This window comes from Hyperolius riggenbachi, chromosome 6, assembly GCF_040937935.1.
Source record: "Hyperolius riggenbachi isolate aHypRig1 chromosome 6, aHypRig1.pri, whole genome shotgun sequence".
NCBI lineage: Eukaryota > Metazoa > Chordata > Amphibia > Anura > Hyperoliidae > Hyperolius > Hyperolius riggenbachi.
Window position 1 is genome coordinate 239,883,405 of NC_090651.1, and position 19,880 is coordinate 239,903,284.

A 19,880-nucleotide genomic window follows, 5' to 3' on the forward strand; every position below is an offset into this window, starting at 1 on the left:
TGTAGTTTTGGGGAATCCAGCGCTGGCTCCCTTGAAACTTCCCCTGACCAGCAGAGATTTACCACTCTGCAATCCTGGGCAGGCACACTAGCGGCTCTTCCTTGGGGCTTGGAGGAAATAGCCAGGCCCGATCGTATCTGCTCTACTGCGCAGGCGCAAAGGACTCATGCCAGTGCAGTAGAGCGGATCAATCCGGTTCGGCTATTTCCACCTTAACCCGAATAAAGAGCAGCTAATGCACTTGCGCAGGATTGCTGTAGGTAAATATTCACTTCACCGCGATTCGGGGGGGGGGGGCTCTTTAGGATTCAAACAAGCCCCCCCCCCCCCGAGGCTGGATCTGCCTATACAGCCCAGCCTCTGTTGCTATTCCAAACCCCCCTAAGGTCCCCCTGCACTCTGCAATCCCTCATAAATCACAGCCATGCTGTGAGGCTGTGTTTACATCTGTAGTGTCAGTCTCAGCTGCTCCCCGCCTCCTGCATAGCTCCGGTCCCTGCCCTCCAATCAGCAGAGAGGGAAGGGATGCAGGCGGGGACTGGAGTTTTGCAGGAGGCGGGAAGAGCAGCAGACTTGACACTATAGAGATAAACACAGCCAGCTCTGACAAGCTGTTTGTCAGCAGCGTGGCTGTGATTTATGAGGGATTGCAGAGTGCATGGGGGACCTTAGGGGGGTTTGGGATAGCAACAGAGGCTGGGCTGTATAGGCAGATCCAGCCTCTGTATGCAGATAATATTCTTCAAACCCACCTCGGGTTCTCTTTAAAGAGAAACTCCAACCTAGAATTGAACTTTATCCCAATCAGTAGCTGACACCCCCTTTTACATGAGAAATATAATGCTTTTCATAAACAGACCATCAGGGGGCGCTGTATGACTGATTTTGTGCTGAAACCTCTACCACAAGAAGCTCTGGGACCGCGGTACTCTGGGCAAACTGCTACAATGTAACAATGTTCACAGACAGGAATTAGCTGTTTACAGCTGTCTCTAACAGCCAAAACAGCTAGGAGCAGCTACATAACCTGCCCACAGTAAAAATGTCACCATGTAATGTCAGAATGTAAATCGGGGAGAGGAAAGCTTTTACAATGAGCAATCACTGACTAAATCATTTATACATAATTATGGTAAAAAATGAAGCGCTTTTTTTACTACATTATTTTCACTGGAGTTCCTCTTTAATTTGCTGCTGCATCTTGACTGTATGTCAAGCTGTTTTTCGTTGTCTAGGTGACCAGTAATTTGTGAAGTGCATTTAGTACAAGGGGCACTTGGAAGTTGTAGAATTTGCTAGGTGTTCTAAATATGTCACGCAAATTCTTAAACTACTGCTGGTTCCTGAATCTTTGGTCTGGCTAGGCTTGAAAGGGTTTGAGCATGTGGGTGGTTTTATGATTCATGTTTTTGCAGCTGTTCATTTTTCTTCTTAACAGATGTATTTTATTTGTGTGTTCTTAGGAACAGTGTGTAATGTTGCCTTTCATAAAACAGAAGGTATTAGAGACTGAAGCCTTTCAAAATAACTTTTTATGCTGCAGGCTTCATCATCATAATCCAAGCTGATTCACCACAGGGACGCAGCAAAACAAGGTCTTTATCCCCATAAAATCCAGAGGCAAAATTCTACGACTTTCCAGGTCGTGGATTTTGCTGCCCGGGGAGGCAGAGCTTTGCATTGTAGCTCTGCTTCAAGTACAGTCAATCTGCGCTGATCGGTGCCTCTCCCCATCCCCCTCAGTGAAAGAAGACTGAGTGGGGAGAGGCGGCAACCAGCGGAGGTTGACGCGAGTAGAGGCAGAGCTACTGCCCAAAGCTCTGCCTCTACCCGGAAGTAGCCCAAAATCTTGCCCCGGGGATTTGGGGGGGATTAAGACTTCATTCTGCCGCATCCCCGCGGTAAATCAGCTTGGGTTGAGGATGAAGCCTGCAGCATAAAAACAGGTATTTTGTAAGGCTTTAGACTCTAATCAAACTTTTTGTTTGTCCTGTTAATTGTAAGCCCTCATGTACTAAAATAACAGCAATATACCCTCATGATATACTGTACATATACAAAAGAGCCAAGTCCCTAAGGCAAATATTTATGGATTTTTTTTTTTTTTACTGTTTTTTTTACATCTGTTTGCTTGGTAATTGGGGTGGGGGTTTTGAAAGAGATTTGTGGTGTAATTTAACTTTTCGCCATGGCGATAAACACTCCCTGCATTACCAAGAAGTTTTTTTCGCTCTCTATTATGAATGGACATGGCCCTCCTGATCGGGGTCATGTCTATTCATTACAGGCACTGCAATTTGTTCGGGGAAGCCTTGCTTTCCTTCCCCAGTGATTTTGAAATCATTTTTTACTTAAACAAGAAGGAATTTTAATAATTCAAAATTTCTGTTTAAAGAGCACCTGAAGTGAGAGGAATATGGTGGTTGCAAAATGTATTTCCTGTTAAAGGACTACTCCAAACGAAAAGGTTAGCAGTTAAAATCTGACAACTGACAGTGTTTGGACAAGTCCATCTACTCAAGGGGGGTATTCGCAGGGTTTTCTTTCTCTTCTAAGGGTCTGTTTCCACTTTTGCAGTGCAAAATGAATTTGCACGAGGATGCGAATTTTACCGCGAATTTGCGGGCATTTTTGCATATGTTAGTAAGTATGCGAATTTAACCATGTCAGTGCCTGTGTGCTTTTACATTGATTTTATGCGAAAAGGCTCGCAAATTCACGGAAAAGTTTGCGTAGGAAAACGCATGCGAATTTCCTATTAAATACATTGTATGTGAATCGCATAGCGGTATGCAAATTCTGCAGGGTCTAACATGCAGATTTTTTTTCTACACAGAAAAACGCTCAGAAATCCTGACAAGTGGAAACAGGCCCATCCACTTGTATTGTCTATAGTTACATAGTTATATATAGTTATTTTGGTTGAAAAAAGACGTACGTCCATCGAGTTCAACCAGTACAAAGTACAACTCCAGCCTGCTCCCTCACATATCCCTGTTGATCCAGAGGAAGGCGAAAAAACCCTTACAAGGCATGGTCCATTTAGCCCCAAAAGGGAAAAATTCCTTCCCGACTCCAGATGGCAATCAGATAAAATCCTTGGATCAACATCATTAGGCATTACCTAGTAATTGTAGTTATGGATGTCTTTCAACGCAAGGAAAGCATCTAAGCCCCCTTTAAATGCAGGTATAGAGTTTGCCATAACGACTTCCTGTGGCAATGCATTCCACATCTTAATCACTCTTAAGCAGCCCATACACTCAGCCGATTTTCTGGCCGATCGATCCCGATCGATCGATTGCAAATCGGTTGGCCAATCGACCGATCGACGGCCGATTTCGATCGATTTCCATCGAACTTGCAGGGTGGAAAATTTAGGTCGATCTGATGAGATTGCTTATCAGTTTGCATTGGCCTTAATGGAAATCTGATGGCAAAAAAATGCCATCAGATCGAATTTCAAACTGAAATCTATTGGAATTCTATCCTGGTAAAAAATGTTCTAAAAACGCATCAGATAGATCATCAGATGCATTTCTTATCTATCTGCTGCCAATCTGACGAGTGTATGGGCACCTTAACTGTAAAGAACCCTTTCCTAAATGGCTAAACCGGTTTCCTCCATGCGCAGATCATGTCCTCTAGTCCTTTGAGAAGGCCTAGGGACAAAAAGCTCATCTGCCAAGCTATTATATTGCCCTCTGATGTATTTATACATGTTAATTAGATCTCCTCTAAAGGTGCCCATACACTCGTCAGATTGGCAGCAGACAGATAAGAAATGCATCTGATGATCTATCTGATGCGTTTTTAGAACATTTTTTTACCAGGATAGAATTCCAATAGATTTCAGTTTGAAATCTGTTGAAATTCGATCTGATGGCATTTTTTTGCCATCAGATTTCCATTAAGGCCAATGCAAACTGATAAGCAATCTCATCAGATCGACCTAAATTTTCCACCCTGCTAGTTCGATGGAAATCCATCGAAATCGATCGAAATCGGCCGTCGATCGGTCGATTGGCCAACCGATTTGCGATCGATCGATCGATCGATCGCGATCGATCGATCGGCCAGAAAATCGGCTGAGTGTATGGGCTGCTTAAGGCTTCTTCTTTAGACTAAATAAGCCCAGTTTACCTAACCTTTGGTAAGCGAGACCTTCCATTCCACGTGTCAATTTTGTTGCTCGTCTCTGCACCTGCTCTAAAACTGCAATATCTTTTTTGTAATCTGGTGCCCAGAACTGAATTCCATATTCCAGATGTGGCCTTACTAGAGAGTTAAACAGGGGCAATATTATGCTAGCATCTCGAGTTTTTATTTCCCTTTTAATGCAGCCCAAAATTTTGTTAGCTTTAGCTGCAGCGGCTTGGCATTGAATATGATTATTTAACTTGTTGTCGATGAGTACTCCTAAGTCCTTCAAGTTTGATGTCCCCAACTGTACCCCATTTATTTTTTATGGTGCTAGACCATTGGTACGACCAAAATGCATGACTTTCCTTTTTTCGACATTGAATTTCATCTGCCATTTATGTGCCCATATAGCCATCCTATCCAGATCCTGTTGCAATATGACACTATCTTCCTGAGAGTTGATGATTCTGCACAATTTTGTATCATCTGCAAAAATAGCAACATTGCTCACTACTGCATCTACTAGGTCATTAATAAATAAATTGAAGAGCACTGGACCCAGTACAGACCCCTGTGGGACCCCACTGCTAACAGTCTCCCATTTTGAGTACGATCCATTGACCACAACTCTGTTTTCTGTCCATTAGCCAGTTCCCTATCCATGCACACAGACTCTTCCCCAGTCCTTGCATCCTCAACTTTTGCACCAGACTTTTGTGGGGAACAGTGTCGAAGGCCTTTGCAAAGTCCAAGTATATTACATCTACAGCATTCCCAATATCCATATTAGCATTCACTACCTCATAAAAGCTGAGCATGTTAGTCAAACAGGACCTGTCTTTAGTAAACCCATGTTGATGCTGAGAAATAAGATTTTCTACTATGAAGTCATGTATAGTATCTCTTAGTAACCCCTCAAATAGTTTGCATACAACTGATGTTAAGTTTACAGGTCTATAATTTTCTTGATCTGATTTTTGGCTGTACGCCAATCCACTGGGACTCTGCCAGTTGAAAGAGTCACAAAAGATAAGATAAAGGGGTTTATCTATAACTGAACTTAATTCCCTTAGGACCCGAGGATGCATGTCATCCGGGCCAGGTGCCTTGTCTATTTTTAATTTTAGTCTTGCCTTCACTTCTTCCTGCGTTAAGTATTTAATATTACAGTTAGAAGATTGAGACTCTTCTGCCTCTGTAATTTGCAACAGTGCTTTTTCCTTTGTGAAGACAGAAGCAAAGAAAGCATTTAATAATTCTGCCTTACGTCATCCACCATTGAGTTCCCACCCTCATCCTTAGTCCTATACAGTCAACCTTTCTTTTTTTTTTTAGAGTTGATGTACTTGTAAAACTTTTTTGGGTTAGATTTGATATCCCTAGCGATTTGATTTTCAGCTTCGATCTTTGCCAGCCTAATTTCTTTTTTACAATTTTTATTGCACTCCTTATAATTGCTTAGTGCAGCCTCGGTCCCCTCCTGTTTTAGGACCTTACAGGCATTCTTTTTCCTCTTCATTTTATCCCTAACCTTTCTATTCATCCATAGAGGCCTTTTTTTATTCCTAGACATTTTGTTTCCATATGGGATATAATACTACAATATTGATTGAGAATAAGTTTAAAAGCTTGCCATTTCCCTTCAGTGTCCTCCCCTTGTAGTACTTTATCCCAGTTCACCAAACTTGAGTCAAGTAATTGTCCCGTAGTGCTGCCAGAAATCTGCTTTTTACCAGAATGGGTAGCCTCAGTCAATGTCTGGAAAGTTGAAGTCGCCCATAACTATGACCTCATTTTTACTTGCAGCTTTTTCAATCTGCTGTAGTAATCGCAGTTCTGCAGCTTCATTAATATAAGTTGGTCTGTAGCATACCCCAATAAGCAATTGGCAACTTTCATTTCCACCATGAATATTTACCCAAACAGACTCCACATCTTCGCAATCTTCTTCCATCTCATCGTTGAGGACAGCTGTAAAAGAATTCTTAAAGATACAAACCCCTCCACCTTTTTTCCCTGTTCTATCCCTCCTAAACACATTGTATCCTTTTAAATTAGCTATCCAGTCATGGCTTTCATCCATCCATCCAAGTCTCGGTTATTCCCACAATGTCATAGCCTTTGTCATTCAGAATGAACTCTAGTTCGTCTATTTTATTTGCAAGGCTCCGAGCATTGGTTACCATGCACTTTATATTTTTACCACCACATTTACCAATTTTTGTTTACATGAAATGGGCTACTTGAAGTTTTACCAACCTCCTTAATCTTTACACTGCCCCACCCCCTTCTCCACCCCCATGTTAGACTCCCACTGTCTTTTTACCTTATCTTGTCTACATATTGAGACTTTATCCTCCCGCCTCCCCTCAGATCCTAGTTTAAAATCTCCTCCAACCGTTTAGCCATCTATGCGAATCTGCATGCAGGAAACACATGCAGATTTGCTCTAGTGGAAACAGGCCCTAAAGCCTCATCTACACGATACGATTCTTTGTGCGATTCGATTACGATTCTACTTACGATCCGATTAAATCCAACATGTCCGATCGGGGTTCGATTTGCCATCCTCGGACATGTTGGATTTAATCGGATCGTAAATAGAATCGTAATTGAATCGCACAAAGAATCGTATCGTGTAGATTGGGCTTAAGGTATTTCCTAGTAAAGAGCTGAGCAGCGCTACTTAAAAACAGATGAATGCTTACCTGCAAAAGTGTGCAAGCCCCACTAATGGGATAAAGTACACACTGAGCACACACATGACCTGTCTACCGCTTGGAGGATGTTGGTTTCCTCTAACAGCTTGCATGCAACTTGTTAGGTACTCGTCCCTCCCACTGTCGTAGAAGTCTTTCCTCCATGGGAGGGGACCTAACACTAACTAAATTATACCTATGCATATGCATAGCCTGGGCGCGCTATCAAGTAAAATTGAAAATTGCGTAAAAAAAGTGGGATCAGCGCATCACCAGGCCGCCACCGATTGGCCTCAACTCAGAGATGCGCTGAGCCCCCCCAGGGACTGCAAACGCACCTTGAACCAAACAGAGGCTCTGCATATACACCAAAAGCAAAACTGTTAAGTGGGAGCAGCTGGCCGGAAATAAATTAAAACATAGTAAAGAGCTGAGCAGCGCTACTTAAAAACAGATGAATGCTTACCTGCAAAAGTGTGCAAGCCCCACTAATGGGATATCCCATTAGTGGGGCTTGCACACTTTTGCAGGTAAGCATTCATCTGTTTTTAAGTAGCGCTGCTCAGCTCTTTACTATGTTTTAATTTATTTCCGGCCAGCTGCTCCCACTTAACAGTTTTGCTTTTGGTGTATATGCAGAGCCTCTGTTTGGTTCAAGGTGCGTTTGCAGTCCCTGGGGGGGCTCAGCGCATCTCTGAGTTGAGGCCAATCGGTGGCGGCCTGGTGATGCGCTGATCCCACTTTTTTTAAGGTATTTCCTGAACGGAAGTTGTGAAGTCTGACAAAATGGTGCAAGTGTGTAGGGAGGTATGCATTACGACTTTTCCAGTTAAACTGCCATTCAGGTAGTGCTTTAGAAAACAAAAAAACCCTGAGAATCCCCCTTGAGATGGACTACTCCAAAACCTGTCGGATCTGTCAGATTTTAACTGCTTACTTTTTTGCCGGAGTGGTTCTTCAAGCAACCCAGTTGCCTAGCTTCCCTGCTGATCCTCTGCCTCTAATACTGTTAGCCATAGACCAGTGATGGCTAACCTTGGCACTCCAGCTGTGACAAAACTACAAATCCCATCATGCCTCTGCCTCCCCGAGTTGCGCTTAGAGCTGGGACTTGTAGTTCCACCACAGCTGGAGTGCCAAGGTTAGCCATCACTGCCATAGACCCTGAACAAGCATGCAGATCAGATGTTTCTGACTGGATTAGCTGCGTGCTTGTTTCAGATGCATAATTTAGACACTACAACCAAAGAGAGTAGGTTCAGCCTTGCACAGCAATCAGTATGTTGAAACCCCCCACCCCATTGTTTGTTCTGACCACATTTGATCACTGATTGGATCTGCTGGGAATTGATGCCCTCATAATATCTTGATTTTGATCTAAAGCTGGGTCTACACGCGTAGATGATGCTCCGATGTGTCTTCAGTGGCTCGATTGATAAGATCCGACAGGTCCGTTCTCGCCACCGACGATTCCTTGCTCGTTCCCCACGAGGGGACAATGGCAGGGAATCGAGCGGAAGATAAGCGGCACCGGCGGGGACGAGGGCAGATCGAATCCGACGCGGCGGGGATGTGGAAGAGGCGATCCAGCGGCTAATCGAGCCGCCGGATCTCTCCGTGTAGACGGAGCTTAAAGTATTGATCGAACCGGATGGAAGATATTGGTCGAACAGGCACCCGTGTAGGACAGGAGAGGTAGTCAATTGGCGGCTCAAAAGCAACTCTGGTTGCATAGGATTACAGACAGTAACGGGTGACTGACAGCACAATACAGTTCAGTGGTCTCCCCAGAAATTTTTTTTTAGCCGGGTGGCATTAAAAAGCAGCTGGGTGGGGAAGTATGGGCCTTTTCCCACTAGAAAGTGCAATTGCGATGTGATCACACAACCTACAACTTTAACTACCCATGACTGTGGCATATAGCCACCAGGAACTGAGCACGGTCGTGCGACGATTGTAATGTGGAAAAACGTTTGCTAGTGGGAAATGAGCACTGCAATGTACATGTTATCGCGGTGCTCATTGGGGGAGGGGGGTAAGGTTTACTTAGCTGGGGCTTCTTCCAGCAATCTATTAGGTCCCTTGCTGTTCCAATCTACTCCAGTGTGTTGCTGTCCTCTCCGAAAGATCCTCAACTCTGGCTGCGGGCACGTCTGCACCTCTCTCAATTGTGCTCCAGAGGCCAGGATGATTCTGTGCTTGTGCAGTTCACGCATAAACTACACAAACGCAGAATGCTCCAGACTACAGGAGCATGAGTGAGAGAGGTGCACAGACAAGACCTTGCATGCACAGTAGCCTGCAACCAGCTGTGGTTGGAGATCTTTTGGAGGAAACGGCAGCAGCATGTGTAACCACAGAAAGGGACCAGATAAGACTGCTAGAAGAAGCCCTCCCCTCAGACTGTCAGTTTTAGAGAACAATGCTTAGGTTGGCACTTTTTTATATCGATGCTGTAGAGGTGTGGGAAACGATGGCACTGCAGATAGTGGACTTCTGTAGGGATGGAAGGAGGGGGAGGATGGCTCAGCTCATACAGTCAGGTGTGGCCAGGTGAATCCCAGCGTGCTCAGGCAGCAGTAAGGTTATGCATAGAAGGAGAGAAGGAAAGCGCCGGCACTGCTGTAAATCACATTTATTTGTTTTGCAATCCAAAACATGCACGTATATGCAGGCATGAAGACATTGTGGTGGAGACACGTACCCTGAGGTGGATGGCTGTGGCGTGCCGGTGGGTGCAGAGGGAGGAAGAGCCTGACGGCCGTTTCGCGCTATGCGCTTCTACGGAGCAGCCTCCGTAGCAGCGCATAGCGCGAAACGGCCGTCAGGCTCTTCCTCCCTCTGCACCCACCGGCACGCCACAGCCATCCACCTCAGGGTACGTGTCTCCACCACAATGTCTTCATGCCTGCATATACGTGCATGTTTTTGATTGCAAAACAAATAAATGTGATTTACAGCAGTGCCGGCGCTTTCCTTCTCTCCTTCTATGCACTTTTTTATATTCTTGACTCTTTGCCTGGATATACACTTCTCCCCATTAACTTCCCACATTCCTTTAGCGAACTCTTTGAAATGTGGAGAAGTGATTTACACTCTGCTCCATGTTTGTTTTTGTAGGTTAATTACCTGGCTGCCTGGTGACCAGGGCTGTGGAGTCCACCGACTCCGACTCCTCAGTTTAGGATTCCTCTGACTCCACGACTCTGACTCCTCTAATTTGCATATTACAATTTTGTTGATTAAAAGTATGTAACATGAAATTCGTCTCTTAACTGCCAACGCTTAGGAATTTTACAAGACAACTGAAGTGAGAAGGATATGTAGACTACTATATTTATTCCCTTTAGACTAAAACTAGTCCTTGGTAAGAGTACTTGTAAAAGGTACAAACCGGAACAAAGAACATCTATCAGGCCCTAGGCAATGTAAGTGTGGGTACATGTAAGAATGATGTGCAGGTACTCTGCAGGGGAATGAGGAGATTGTAAACAGACAACACCTCTGTGTTCAATGTGCACAGCATTCTCAGTGGATTCCCTGCAGCTCTGTGGGGAGTGCATATGTAGAGTATAGTACTACTGTGTAACAAAGTAAACCTGAGACAGATGAAATTAAAGTTTTATACATACCTGGTGCTTCCTCCAGCCCCCTTCAGGATAATCAGTCCCTCGTTGTCCTCCTCCACCACCTGGATCTTCTGCTATGAGTCCAGGTACTTGAGCCAGTCAGGCGTAGTGCGCATGCACACACTCCGCCGCCAGGAGCATACTACACCTGTGAAGCACTATTGCGCAGGTGCAGAATGTTCCTGGCTGTGGGAGCGGCATGCGGCCGGACAGCGCTGACTGGCTGAATTACCAGGACTCATAGCAGAAGATCCGGGTGGTGGACAGTGAGGGACTGATTAGCCTGAAGGGGGCTGGAGGAAGCCCCAGGTATGTATAAAACTTTACTTTTCATCCGTCTCAGTTACCCTTTAATTTGTAGTCACCAAACCAAATTTTAATAACATATCAAATTATTTGATTTCATCAGCAAAGGGAGTGCATACATTTGCATAAATCAGCATCAATGCAGAATTATTTCCAGCTCATTGACCATCTCTATTAGTGACATGGCTACACATAAGGCTTTATACTTACAGCATAGATGTTATTTAGTATTTAGTATGTTATTTAGTATATATAAGAGATTCCTGTGTACACATCATATATACAGTCACAATCAGATATGTATATCTGACTTTAAAAATACGGGGACTGCTTTATTGAAGCAGCACAAGTAACTAATTTTGATTGGTTTATTTCATTTTTGTGGACTAAGCACAGCTATTACTGTGTATGTATACTGTATATATACATTATTTTTAATGACTATTACCTGAGAAATAGAACATATTTTCTATTTTAATTACAGTTACAAATTCATAAGGAGTCGGTGCATTTTTTTCCGACTCCAGGCACCCAAAATTGCCCGACTCCGACTCCACAGCCCTGCTGAGGACAGTGACAGGAGATGGCCTCTGGCCCCCCTCCCTGTGCCCTAGCAGCGGCTGCGACCACTGCAGTGAAGGGGCGACAAAGCGACCAATCAGAAAAGAGGTGAGTGACAGGCTTCAGCCAATTGGGCTGATTCTGCATGCCATGTCACTACTTTTGCATCTTTAACAATATAGAGCCTGAGGGCATGGGGAGAAAAAACCTAGCTAGAAAATAAGATAGATTTTTAAAGTTTTTAATTGCCTGGTTAGCATCCTTTTTACCCTTGTAACAGCCTGCAATAGAGAATTAATTTTGTATTTATTCCCTAACAGTTACTCTTTAATATTCCTCTCTCCTGACAGTACACTTGCATTGCTTGTTAAAAGGAATATGGAGGTTAAAAAAAAACAAAAAAACATGATGCGATAAATTTCAGCAAGGCTTGGTGTACAGAGGTGCCAGAGTAGAATAAAAATGTTTAAAAACCGTCTAAAAGAGGGGGATGTTCAGGTGGACTTACCTCCCTCAAAAATATAGAACTCAATTGAGTCACAATATATCAATACAAAAAACGTTTTATTTAACTCCACTTAGTGCAACGCGTTTCGCAGGTGTGGTCCTGCTTCATCAGGCAAACAGGAGTATAACTCAATGGGTCTAGATGCAGAAGTGAGCGCCTCTGAGACACAGAGGCGCTCACTTCTGCATCTAGACCCATTGAGTTATACTCCTGTTTGCCTGATGAAGCAGGACCACACCTGCGAAACGCGTTGCACTAAGTGGAGTTAAATAAAACGTGTTTTTTTTGTATTGATATATTGTGACTCAATTGAGTTCTATATTTTTGAGGGAGGTAAGTCCACCTGAACATCCCCCTCTTTTAGACGGTTTTTAAACATTTTTATTCTACTCTGGCGCCTCTGTACACCAAGCCTTGCTGAAATCTTGATTCCACCCTCGGTGGAGGGGTGCTACCCCGTTTCCTATCTACAGAGAGCGACATCTTAAAAACCTGAGTGGGGTCAGGTTCTAATACTCCCCACCTGCATTTGAAGTGGTTGCCTATGGGTAACCCATGTTTGTTAGTATATCTTAATATTTTGCTTTAAACCACAACCAACTTAACAATACTACACCATATTGGGCTCTCGATTTCTCTTAGTTCTTCCAAGCACATGATGCGATAAATATCCATTTCCTACAAATTTCCTTTTAGTTTATCCCACTGCTTTTTTTAATAATTAAATGTACTTTACCGTCATTGTGTATGAACTTTTATTCTCTCCTCCTCTCAGAAGCCATTTTCTGCCAGGAAAATTATTATTTTTTGGCTATAATTACTTATTGATGAGGGTTGGCTATAGTCCAAAAAGGTCCACAGGTCTTGACTGGACAAACTGTCACTTGCATTCCTGATGTTTATAAACTCAAATCACAATTGTGATTTGCATTACTTTTTTCATTGAATCGCTGGAAAAAGGCTACATGCAGTGCATTAGCGACAATAGCCAACAAGCTGCAAATGCCACAGTTAGAGTAATAACATAGGCTTACTTGTGCAGCAGTGCTTTGCTGATTGGTTAAGGTTAGTTGCTGGGGGTTGTTACGATTAGGAACCACTTGAGGGGGGGGGGGGGGACTTTTATGTGAGAGTAGGAAGATGTTAGGTCATAGTGAAGTATCAGAAAATATCAGGTACTGATATTTCGCTATATCCATTAAATCGATCAATACATTTCCCAATATTATACTAGCACTATTTCCTGTGACCTTTCAACTGATGTATTTTTTTTTTTCCTCCGGTTTTAGTATGCACTGCTTTTAATGCATTATATTTATGTTCCAAGGGTTCAATCATGTTGGAAATAGTCGATCTAATGCTGGGATTACACCATACAATTTTCTGTTCATCAGTCCACAGTGGAGTCGGCACCAACAAATGTATTAACCTCCTTGCCGTTTATTAGCGGCTATCAAGTAGCGAGCTCTGGGCTCGCTACATGATTTACAAAAATTTAAAAAAAGTGCGGCGCTGCCTCCTTGCCGGATTTTTTAGACCGGCAAGGAGGTTAAAGCTCTTTATTTAAAGCAGCATGATGAGCAATCTGTAACAGATTGATGGTGCCGACTCCACTGTGGACTGGTGACTGGAATATCGGAGTGTGGAGATATTGGTAGTCTAGGGCACATCAATCAATTCTCTCCTGGGTGCTAGCTTCATACCGAAAAGTACAATTTTCTGTTCGATTTTTCTATTATGGTGGGCACACACGGTCCGTTTCTGCGGCTCGATTAGCTGCCGGATTGACTCCCGCTCATCTGAATCGATTCCCTCTCGTTCCCGCGGGCACTTCTCTTATCTTCTGCTCGTTTTCTGCTATTGTCCGCCCGTGGGTATCGAGCGTGGAATCGATGCAGCGGGTCATCGGAGACGTCGGCTATTATCAATTTAGCCATCAGCGGCTCGATTGATAGGAAAAAACGACCCGTGTATGCCCAGCATTATGCTGGGCATACACAGTAGGATTATTCCTTATCAATCGAGCCGCTAATGGCCTTGATTGATGATTTCCGACAGGTCCGATGAGCGTGCCTTATCTTCCGCTCGATCCTCAGCTATTGTCCGCCCGCGGGGACGAGCGGGAATCGATCCGGATAACGGCGACACGGCGAGAGTCGATCCGGCAGCTAATCGAGCCGCCGGGTCTACTCATGCATGCCCAGCATTAGATTCTCTAATGCCGGGCATACACGGCATGTTTATGCGCCGGTATCAAGCCAGAGGCTCGATGGCGGCGTGGATCGATCCCCGCTCGGTGATCGAGTGGGGAATCTATCCGACAGGTCATTGGACCTGTCGGATATTATCAATCGAGCCATCAGCGGCTCGATTGATAAGCCTGCGGTCGAGCTGTGTATGCCCGGCATAAGTTCAACATGTTGGAAATTTATTTATCTTACCATCTATCTGGCGAGCAATTAGGCATTGTTCTACTCAGCAGGAGATGACCAGAAGACAATGCACCAGAGATAATGACCATTCTCTACAGAAAATAATCTAATTATGCATTCTAACAGAATAATCTTGTGTTGGATACACACGTTGAGATTTCTCGTTTGATTCCCAGGATCGAACGCATCGAATTGATGATTTCCAACGTGCTCGATTCGGATTCATGTTAAGTATGCCAAATCGACGGCAGAAACGATTGAAATCCGAATCGAGCATGTTGGAAATAATCGGTTCGATCCCGGGAATCGAGCGGGTAATCTCAACATGTGTATCCAGCATAATGCTGGGCATACACAGTTTTTTTTTTTTTTTTTTTTTTTTTTTTTTTATTATCAATCGAGCTGCTGATGGCTCGATTGATAATATCCGACATGTCCGGAGACCCGCCGGATCGATTCCGCGCTCGATCCCGGCGGGCAGGACTAAAGAAAAAACAAAGTGCAGGTAAGGAAGCTGCTCGCGGGTACGAGCGGGAAGCAATCCGGCCGCGCTCGGGGACGCGCCGGGCGGATCGCTCAAACAGCCGTATCAGTCTGCAGACTGTACACATGCCGGACTGTCCCTGGAACGCCCACCCAGCGGGAGGTGACAACGGACCCGTCGTTGCCTGCAGTCCGGCGTGTGTACGGACCTTTAGGCAGTGTTTACAAACTAACCAGCTTGTGATAGGCTCGCATAAGCAGTGTGTGAGTCATACAGAGCCTGCAGGGGGCCTGCAGAGGGTGTGTATCGCTTCTATCCAATCACAAGCAGCCCTGCACATTCCACACATTCAAGCCTTAGCCCGACAGACAGAGGAAAGGAGATAAGATTTATTACAGAGACAGTGCAATTAGGAAAGGCTGCAGTAAGCCAGAGCACATTAGAACAGGCAAAGGAACTTATAGGATAGAAGAACTAAGGCTGAAAATTTTGTTAGAGTCTCTTTAAGTGGGAGCAGCTGACCAAAAATTCATCATACTCATTTGAGTATTTTATCCCACAAGTGGGGCTTGCACTCTCTTGCAGGTAGGCACTTATCTGTTTTTAAGTAGCGCTGTTAATTTCCTTGCCATGTACTAATTTAATTAATTTTTGGTCAGCTGCTCCCACTTAACAGCTTTGCTTTTGGTGTATATGCAGAGCTTCTGTTTGGGTTCAAGGTGCGGTTGCAGTTTCTGGGGGGGGGGGCTCAGCGCACCTCTGATTGGAGGCCATTCGGAGGCGGCCTGGCGATGCGCTGATCCACCTTTTGCGCAATTTTCGATTTTACTTGATTGGTCGCACTCAGGCTAAGCATATACATAGGTTATGATTTAGTTAGTGTTAGGTCCCCTCCCATCAAGGATGACTTCTCCGCAGTGGGAGGGACGAGTACTTAACAAGTTGCATGCAAGCTGGTACAGGAAACCAACATCCTCCAGTGGTAGACAGGTTATGTGTATGCTAGGTGTGTATATTTTATCCCACAAGTGGGGCTTGCACTCTTGCAGGTAGGCACTTATCTGTTTTTAAGTAGCGCTGTTCATTTCCTTACCATGTACAAATCAATATTTATGTTCATATTTTATTTTTTCTTTATGATTTTTACTATTTTTGTCTTTGTTTCGCTCCAATCCCCTCCCTCCATAGGCTTCTGCCTATGAGAGCCGATCGCTCTCTTGTCCCACCGGGGGACAGCCGTGTCACACGGCTGTCCCCAGTACAGCGCTGCTGCCGATCGCAGCGCTGCACTGTGTAAATAGACAGCGATCAAGCAGTCTAACAGTCCCCTGAGCGGCAATGGCTGCTCGGAGACTGTAGAAGGGGCGGAGCCTAAAACCTGGGGGGGGGAAAAATCACACCGCAGAGATCTGCAGCAGCCCCAGCACTCACCTCCCTGGGATCCAGCGCTGCAGTTCTCTCTGTCCTTTGGGTGGCACTGTAACCCTGCAGTGAGATTATTATGACGACAAACTGCAATCTCACCCGAGGTATGCAGAGATGGATAGAGGCTGTCATATGTATTTCCTTGTTAAACCACTTATTTGGAAGAATTAGAGATCCTTTGATATTGATACTTTGGGTTTTTCTCCTGCTCCATGACCACTATAGCCTCTCTCGCTGTCCTCCCATATGGCTCTGTTCGCATGCTGTCGGTCCTAGTGATCCTTGTTTAGTCATATCAGTCTGATTCTTGCGTTTACTTTCGCTGGTGCTGAACAATGTGAACATGATTGGTGCGCACGACCGGGTTGTGTATGCGCAGAAGAGCCTGACTGACGTGACTAATCCAGGGCTGTGGAGTCGGAGTAATTTTTGGCTACCTGGAGTCGCAAGAAAAATGCACAGACTCCTAACGAATTTAAACTGTAATTAAAATAGAAAATATGATAAAATGTTCTGTTTCTCAGATAAGTCATCATAAATTATAAACACTGTAATAGCTGCGCTTAGTCAACAAAAATGAAAGCAAAATAGTTACTTGTGCTGCTTCAGTAAACCAGTCCCCGTATTTTTAAAGTCAGATATATATCTACCCTACCTAATAAAACCCGTGTCCCTGCTTCCTGTCTGTCAGTGCTTTTGCGCTACTGCGCATGTCAAGCACTGACAGAACGCAGGGTAGACGAGCGGCCAGTCGGCGGAGCGGGCGAGAGCATGGGGGTGCGTGCGCGTGACCGGCGGGTGCGTGCGCGTGATGACAGCTGTGTATGTGTATTCTAGGTCTATCTCTATGCTGTAAGAATGAAGCCTGATGTGTAGCTGTGTCACTAATAGAGATGAGTCCAAAATTGCAAGTGGTAGGAGCACCAATGAACCAAGGGGTGTGCCTTGATCCCTGCCCCAGTGCCTCTTGGGGCCCTCTGTAGTCAAAATGCACTCGGATCGGCACCACCAAAGTAGTATAAAGCTCTTTTATTCCATAAAAGCAGTGACAGACGCTGTTTCGGGCTATGCAGCCCTTTCTCAAACTGCTGAAGAGCAGTTTGAGAAAGGGCTGCATAGCCCGAAACAGCGTCTGTCACTGCTTTTATGGAATAAAAGAGCTTTATACTACTTTGGTGGTGCCGATCCGAGTGCATTTTCACTAATAGAGATGGTCAATGAGATGGAAATTCTGCATTGTTGCTGGTTAATGCAAATTTATGCACTCCCTTTGCTCATGAAATCAAATAATTTGATATGTTAAAATTTGGTTTGGAGACTACGCATTAAAGGGTACCTGAGACGGATGAAAATAAGTTTTATATATACCTGGGGTTTCCTCCAGCCCCCTTCAGGCTAATCAGTCCCTTGCTGTCCTCCTCCACCACATGAATATTCTGCTATGAGTCCCGGTAATTCAGCCAGTCAGCGCAGTCTGGCCACGTGCCGCTCCTACATCCAGGAACATTCTGTACCTATGGAATAGTGCTGCGCCGGTGTAGTACGCTCCCAGGGGCAGTGTGTGTGCGCATGTGCACTACGCCAGACTGGCTCAAGTACATGGACCCATAGCAGAAGATCCAGGTGGCGGAGGATGACAGCGTGGGACTGATTAGCCTGAAAAGGGCTGGAGGAAGCCCCAGGTATGTATAAAACTTTAATTTCATCTGTCTCAGATTTACTTTGTCACACAGTAGCACTATACTCTACATATGCACTCCCCACAGAGCTGCAGAAAATCACTGAGAATGCTGTGCACATTGAACACAGAGGTGTTGTCTATCACCCATAAACCTGGTTCAGATTGTACATGAAGAATGTGTAATAGAGAAAGAATGGCCTCATTCTCCTGCAGAGTACCTGCACATCACTCTTACATGTACCCACCGTTATATTGCCTAGGACCTGATAGATGTTCATTGTTTTCTTTGTACTCTAATGCTGGGTACACACTATGAGATTTTCTGGTCGATTTACTGTCAGATCGATTATTTCCAACATGTTCGATTTGTTTTCCGAGCATTTTCCAATCTATTTCCTATTAAAGTGCACGGAAATCGATCGGAAAATGCTCGGAAATCGATCGAAAAGCAAATCGGACATGTTGGAAATAATTGATCTGACAGTAAATCGACCAGAAAATCTGTGTATACCCAGCATTAGTCAAATATTAAAACCAGTCCTTGGTAAAAGTATTAGAGGCAGAAGATCAGCTGGCAAGCCAGGTAACTGGTATTATTTAAAAGGGAATAAATATGGCAGCCTCCATATCCCTCTCACTTCAGTTGTCTTTTAAAATTCCTAAGCGTTGTTAAGAGGTGCATTTCATGTTACAAAACTTCAAGCTACAAAATTGTAATATGCAAATTAGGAGTCTGAGTCGGTGCAAATCTAACCTGAGGTGTCTGAGTCGGATTTTTAGACAGACTCCACAGCCCTGGACTAAACAAGGATTGCCAAGGGCTGTAGCAGGTGAACTTAGCCACCCGGGAGGATAGTGAGAGGTAATGATGGTCATGGGGCAGGAGGAAGCCCCAGGTAATATTTTTACCCCTTCATCTGGGGCACTCTTTAACCTGTTCTCGGAACGAGTACAGTATATCTACGCCCCTTGAGACTTCATCTTGGCTCCAGGGGCGTAGATATACGTACCTCACCACTGCATGCTCCTGTGCGTGATCTCATCGCCACATGTATATGTATGTTATATATGGTATGTATGTATGTGTATATATTCATTCACCATACATTGTACTAGGAACATAATTTAACCAGGACAAATGGGCAAGTTTGTGGGTTTTATCCACAGTGGCATGTTTTTATTTTAAAACGGTCTGAAAACCGAGAATTTTTTTCTTATTCCCGTTAAAGTGTATTTAGAATAAAATATTTTTTAGCAAAAAGTGCCACCCAAAGAGAAAGTGTAATTGGTTGCGAAAAAAACAAGCTGTAGATGATTTTTTTAGTGATAGTTATTGGCAAATTAATGAGGAGTGCTGAAAGCTGAAAATTGCTCTGGTCCATAAGGGGAACACCACCTGTAGTAGCAAAGTTTCAAGTGGTGGCCTTTTTAATAACTTATACCCGACTGACTACTTTTTATTCAATTTTGAGTAGACTCAGCTAGTTTGTTATTGGTAGGCCATTAGGCTAATTATCTTCTTAGAGAGCCTTTCATTTCCATTAGGTTCACAGTAGGACGTTGCATTGTAAAGTCTTTTTAGCGCAACATTACAACGCAAGACAACAAAGTGGCAACGCAGATTAACGCTGTTATTATTATTTATTATTTATATAGCGCCAACATATTCCGCAGCGCTTTACAAAGCACAATAAGACGACAAGGGGAACATAGATATACTAACAAATTGTAAAGCAGAGTTCCAAGCAGCACAAATATTGTGACAAAAACAGTAAACATTAGGAGGATACACTGTACATGGTCCTGTCCTATGGTCAATCACTACTGGAAGTCTGTGATGCATTTTATGAGACTCTTTGAATCTACCAGTCACAATGGATTTAAAACTATGCTTGTTAGGCATCACAGGAAACATTCTCTGCTCCAAATACCAACTGTCCCTAATCCGTATCCTACTTTTCTACGCTAGAAAATTGATAATTCTCAAATGGAATCCTCCTACTATCCCCACT

The 19,880-nt window shown here is 44.1% G+C and overlaps 1 protein-coding gene across 1 annotated transcript in view; it reads left to right on the forward strand.

The window, feature by feature from the left end:
- Positions 1-19,880, forward strand: part of SSU72 (SSU72 homolog, RNA polymerase II CTD phosphatase) — a 115,229-nt gene that overhangs the window by 13,552 nt on the left and 81,797 nt on the right. The window lies entirely within an intron of this gene.